This window comes from Pteropus alecto, unplaced genomic scaffold (assembly GCF_000325575.1).
Source record: "Pteropus alecto unplaced genomic scaffold, ASM32557v1 scaffold21, whole genome shotgun sequence".
NCBI lineage: Eukaryota > Metazoa > Chordata > Mammalia > Chiroptera > Pteropodidae > Pteropus > Pteropus alecto.
Genome location: NW_006436282.1, coordinates 22,051,487 through 22,057,472, shown reverse-complemented (window position 1 = coordinate 22,057,472; position 5,986 = coordinate 22,051,487). Strand labels below are relative to the sequence as shown.

Below are 5,986 nucleotides of genomic sequence, written 5' to 3'. Positions count from 1 at the left end.
GCCACATGGCAGGATGCCCCCTCTCCTAGCAGGGACCAGAGGAGGCTGCTGATGAGGAGAGCCTGGCTGTCAGGCCCAGCCCCACAGGGCACCCACAGATCTGAGCCTGCCCGGGGGTGCTGCGGGAGAAATGGGGGGCGGTGCTGCTCGTGGGAGGAATGGGGAGCGGTGCTGCTCAGGGGCAGCCTGCAGTGAGCCTTGGCTTGGAGTCCGGAGGCTCCAGGGCTGGGAACCTGGCTCCGCCCCTTACTGCTGCTCAGCTACAATACTCTTCTCCTTCAGCGAACCTTCTCTAAACACCTAATCCATTCAATCAGCATTTCTTTACAAATGGTCAATAACCACATGGAAACGTGCTCAGCCTCATGAATAATCAGGGACATGCAACATTTTTGAGACTTACTTCCAGAAAAGATGAACTAAACCATAAAGATACACAAAATACATTTTTATTATTAGATTCAGTGAGCATAAAACTATTCTGCCAATTGCCATAAATTTCCATATGTTTACTCTCAATTTCTATATTTATTGCAGACCGGTAGCCAAAAGTTTACCAACTGACAGTGTCACAGACACCTCCTTTGAGTAGCCCTAGGCTAGACCCTCAAACTAACTCTCAAGGCTAGTCACAGCCAAAGATGTCCAACGACCTAACTCTGCCTTCTCCTGGGAATCAGCTCTCTGCCCTCTGTAGGCCTACAGTCTTCAAATCTGCATGAGCAACAAACTCTCTTTCCCATGTCTACAGGGTCCGCCTTTATAAGAGCTGGAGTTGGGGGGTTTTGTGAAATATTTTTTAAAACATTGCTACTGGGAAAATCACAAAGAGGCTTGCTGAGGGAAGTGCTGTTTTCTTACAGTCGGATTCCTGCTTGGGAAGTCAGCAAGTCTCGGTTCCGGTGTGAAATCCATCTCGAACTAGATAACAGACAGATAACGTTTCTCTGGGTGTCACTTTCCCTCGCTGTGACGTGGACATAAGGGTTCTGGACTCTACACGGTCATCACTGTGGTTCCAATGATCTAGAACATGCGTACTGCTCCATAGTTTCAGCCGTCAACAGCCAGGACAGAAATCATGGTGAGATCCTCTGGGAAAGAATTCCCAGGTTAACTAGTCCCGTGGCTAAGAGGTCTGATTATTAAACTGATGGCCGCTATCCCTTCCCAGGTGAATCCTGGCACCACCTCAATGCCAAACTTACTACCTTGAGTTGTGTTTGCATTTTCCCAAAGGTGATCTCTTCATTCTTCGACATTCGAACCTGCGATCAGGTCACAGTCTTAGATAGAGAAACAAATCTGGAGAAGCAATACAGCCTCCCACCTAGAGGGACTTAAGTCGCAGAGGTGACAGGGCGTCACTGTGAGGGCCGAGCGAGCCCTTCCCCTCTCTGGGCCTTGGTTTCCATATCTACAATGAGGGTGATTAAACTAGTGTTCTCTAAAGGAACTTGCAAAGCTTGCAAATTAATAAATTTGCAAATTATTGCTAGACTTTCATTACAATGCAAACATCTGTAAAAGATCAATGTCACTTCTGGGCCAGACCATCAGGAGCAGGGGCCCAGGGGGACCTCCTCTGGCCTGGCCACATTTTCCTCTCACTTTCCCGCATAAAGCCATGTGAAGGCAGAGGCCCGGCATCCAACTGCGCTCTCTGCCTTGATTAACCCATGCCATCCTCAGAGCAACTCAAGGAGGTAGGGACTATAATATTCTGAACTCTACTTTACAAAATGAACTGTGACCCAGAGAACGGAAGTAGCTCACCCAGGGTCATGCAGCCAGAACGCAGCAGACACAATTCTTACCACGCAGTCCAGCTTTAGTCAATTTCTACTGAGCCCCTACTATGTGCGTATATTAGAAAAAAAAACCCTGCACAGAATCAATATTTGTGATTGCCTGTGATGGTATTTATGTTAAAAAAAAAAAAAATCCATTTCCCCTTTTCCTGAGCAGCCAAGGGAAATAAATACAGGACCATTTGAATTTCCTTTGTTCAGATTCTATAAATCTGCCAAAGAAAGCAATAGCAAATTGTGCAAGGCAATGCGTTTCTTTGTACAAATACTTCCTGTTATCCCTGAATCAATGGTTCCAGTGCTCAATTTGAGAGCACTATCTTCCTTAAGAAAAGAAAAAGCTTTTGAGTGAAATTCTACTTTCCCTTCACAAAAAGCCTCCCAGTAAGACCAGCCAAAGTGCCAGGGGTTGGAGGAGAGCTGATGTCCTCGTCTTGTAGCAAACATCGGGATAAAAAGGACCTGTAGACCTTTGGTGGCCTTTCCTGCAAAACGACACCCTGGCATGCGGTTAAGACCTAGACTGCGCGGGTTCAACTCCTGCTCTGCCACTTACTGCCTCTGGGACTTGGGCCTGTAACCTAATCTCTCTGTGCTTCAGTTTCTTCATCCCTAAAACACAGACAACAGTAAGGGGTTATGAGCATTATATAAATTCATACAGTATATGTAAAGGGATTGGAATCCTGCCTCACGGAGAGCAAGGCTACATATACATCAGCTGTCACCATCACGATTTCAGGTAAACTTACCAAGCCCACTATTTGGAAATGAAGAACTCAAGGGTTTTGGTGTGGGATTCCACATCCTCATTAAATATGCTTCCTTCTAAGAATAACATGATCACCTTCCCTGAACACAAAGCAACAATGACTTTCATCGACTTCTTCCTTCCACCACCCAATTGTCTCCATCGTTGGGTCCCTTCCCTTCTCCGTCACTGATGGTCTCAGCCCCCATGACTGCCTACCCCTCCTCGTCACACCCAGCCTGGGCTGTCCCCGACTGTGGGGGAGGCAGCCTCCCTGAGAAGGGGGTCTGGAGTTTCCCTCTGCTTCTCTGCTCATCCCTTCTCCTCCCCCTAGATCAGCCTGGGTTTCCTCTTCCTGTCTTCCCCAAGGAGAGCTGATCCAGGGCTGGGACCAGATCGTATCAGCGACCACAGGGGACGAGGTTGCTGAGAAGACAAGCTGGTGTGGCTCGCTGGTCTGTCCACAGAGCGCCGTCTCCAGCAGCCCTTGAGGGGCTGGCCTCTCTTCTCTGACACCTGCCAGGATGCTGCAGAAGGCTGACTGGGGTTTGATTTCTGCGCTTTGTCCTGATCGGACCTGGAAGCAGATCTCCCAGCGATCCCTCTCCCACTGCCCCTTGGGGCCTTGTATGTGATAGTGAGCCAGGTACTCCAGGCTGCAGGCCCTGAATTAACTCAGAGGCCTCACTCTCCCTGCGGCTTCGGCCTCCAAGTCTCTAACTGAAACCAGAGACCATGGAGCTGTGCAGTGAGGTGGGATGAGGCCCAGGCCCGGGTCAGGGGGCCTGCATTCTCCTCCCCGGTGGCCTTGCTTACAGGCCCAGCCTAAGCCACCCAGCCTGGGTCTCCCAGAACAAGCCACAACCAACCTCCCCTGCTAAAAGCCAAGTCTTACATTCCTAAATATAATCTTTCTTACTGTTGAAAAGTAATATAGACCCTTATAAAATTCTCATACTCCCTTAACCGAAGGTTTGCTGTGTCTAACAGTGTGCTTCTCTTCTCTCATGATAGAGATATTATACGCATGAGCTTCAGCGATGCCCAGTAAAGGAGGTGGGCACCCCCACCCCCAGCCCCACCCCCAGCCAGGAGCATTGGCTGTTTACATGTGGGCTAGGAGATTCTCAGAAAACCTCAAACCAAGCCCGCCCATGGGGTTCAGACACACAGGCCTATGAGATAAACAGGTGTAGGGCCACATGGGTACTATTACATGTCAATTGCCTAGGCTATGGTGCCCAGTTGTTTGGTCAAACACTCATCCAGATGTTGCTGTGAAGGTATTTTTTTAGATAAGATTAACACTGAAGTCAGTAGATTTTGAGTGAAACAGATTACCCTCCGCAGTGTGGGTGGGCCTCATCCAATCACAAAGTACAAAGCCCCCCCAAAAGCTCAGGGGTGCAGCATTTCCTGTCAACGTTTGTTAGACTACTTAGTAAATAGTGCTGAGATAAGTTTATCATTAAGATACAGAGAGAGTCTACGGCCACGCCACCCTGAACGTGCCCGATCCCGTCTGATCTCGCAAGCTAAGCAGGGTCGGGCCTGGTTAGTGCTTGGATGGGAGACTACCTAGGAAGACCAGGTGCTATAGGTGTAAAAAAAAATAAAAATAAATTAAAAATAAGGGATCGTAAGCTGACAAGGTCCTTGCAATCTGTGTGGTCAACCAAGGGTTGCCTCACCTAAAAAATAAAAAATAGTAAAGAAATAAATAAGAACAAATCTTAAAAAAAAAAAAAGACTACAGCATCAACTCTTACCTGAACTTCCAACCTGCCTTTTTTCGTATGGATTTTGAACTTGACAGCCCCCGCTACGGCGTGAGCCAATTCCTTAAAATAAATCTCACGCTATAGATACATATCCTACTGATCTTGTTTCTCTGGAGAACCCTAACAGAGGCGAAACGGAAATGGCAGGACTGCTCTGAGCCCCTCGGGGGAGTCACAGCAAGCCAGGGGCTGGAGGAAAGGAGTGGCCTGCACGCGCCACCGGAGGCTGTATCGCCTTCTGGAGGCCTGTGGCCATGCTTCTCCATCGCGGGAACTGTCCCATTAAATTGACCCAGTAGTGCCTTGCTGTGGGGCTTCTCGCAGAGGAAAACCAGGAGAGAGGAGACCCTCCCTGCACCTCCCATTTCCCAGCCAATCGCAGAGACTTCTGTGGCCAGCACCGTCGGCAGGGTGCTGGCACCGGCATGGTCTCCGCTCACCAGGCAAGGGCAAGTGGGGCCTAGAAGAGGAGAGGTCAGAGGCGGTAGATGCTGGAGCAGCCAGCACCGAGCAGCGGGGTCTTGGCTGGGGTCTTGGCTGGGGAGGTGGAGGAGGGCCTGGCCACAGAGCTTCCCCGCAGCAGAGGTGGTTGCACCCTGCTCCATGGTCAAGGACTGGGAGAATCCACGTGTGGGTCCGCGCAAGCCCAAGGGAAGACGCAAGAGTGAGATCAAGGGGCCAGCGGAAGCCGGGCCTCTGCCCGGCGGTGACCATGAGAACATGAGTCACTGCGTCACACACATCACCGCCTGGGAGGTCACAGAGCCTCCCCTGGGATGCGGGATAGCGTGCTTACACCAACTTGAATGAACTCTCAGAGGAGAGCCGTCCTCACAGGGGAAGACATACGGATGGGGAGGTCGCGGAGGAAGCAGCCCGCAAGGAGCTGGGACACAATTTTTCTCCTCTCCAGAGGTCAGGGCTCGCTGACCGGAAGGGCCCACGACCCCGCTTCAGGCCTTCCTCTGAGCCTTCAAGGGTTCAATGTCTCCTTGCTTCTGGCTTTTTTAAGGCCTTCAACACTGTTGATGATTTTTGTATATCTTGGGCAAGTGGGAGGGGGTGAATCAGGGATGTAGGGTTTCAGTTCTCATAACCTCCATGTCCCTTAATTTGTACTTTTCAGGGCTTCATCTTGCTCCAGGAACAGCTGAGGCCATCAAAGAAAGGATACCAAGTGGAAGGAAGTAGATTCCACCCCATGTCACTGACAGGCTGGCTCAGGCTGAGGGAGCAAAGCGGAGCTGCCACCGACCAAGGAGGGTTAGCGGAGCGTCTGCCCCAGAGGCCATCAGCCCCGGGCAGGGGAGGCCAGACCCCTGGGAATCTGAACTTCTCCAGCCTCTTCTAGGACCTAGGTGTTATGTAACGTCACCCAGTCACAGAGACGTCCCTTATTCCCGCTTGACAGGTGAGAAGGACCAGACGATGAAGATTTTTATGAGGGCTGACACTGGTGAGTCACACAGCAGGACTAGAATCCTCCATCCTGGTCCAGGCTCAGAGACAAGAGAGCATAGCAGAGGACAAATTTTCCAGGCCTCTGGCTTCACATCACACTCCTGCACCCAGTCCTGCCAGCCATGGGGAGAGAATGATGTAGATGTGGCTTCCTCTGGCTCTCTCCTTTGTCCTCCCATGTC

At 50.6% G+C, this 5,986-nt stretch overlaps 1 pseudogene; it reads left to right on the top strand.

The window, feature by feature from the left end:
• The first annotated feature begins 4,046 nt into the window (after positions 1-4,046).
• Positions 4,047-4,165, top strand: LOC112479817 (annotated as a pseudogene).
• The last annotated feature ends 1,821 nt before the right edge of the window (positions 4,166-5,986 follow it).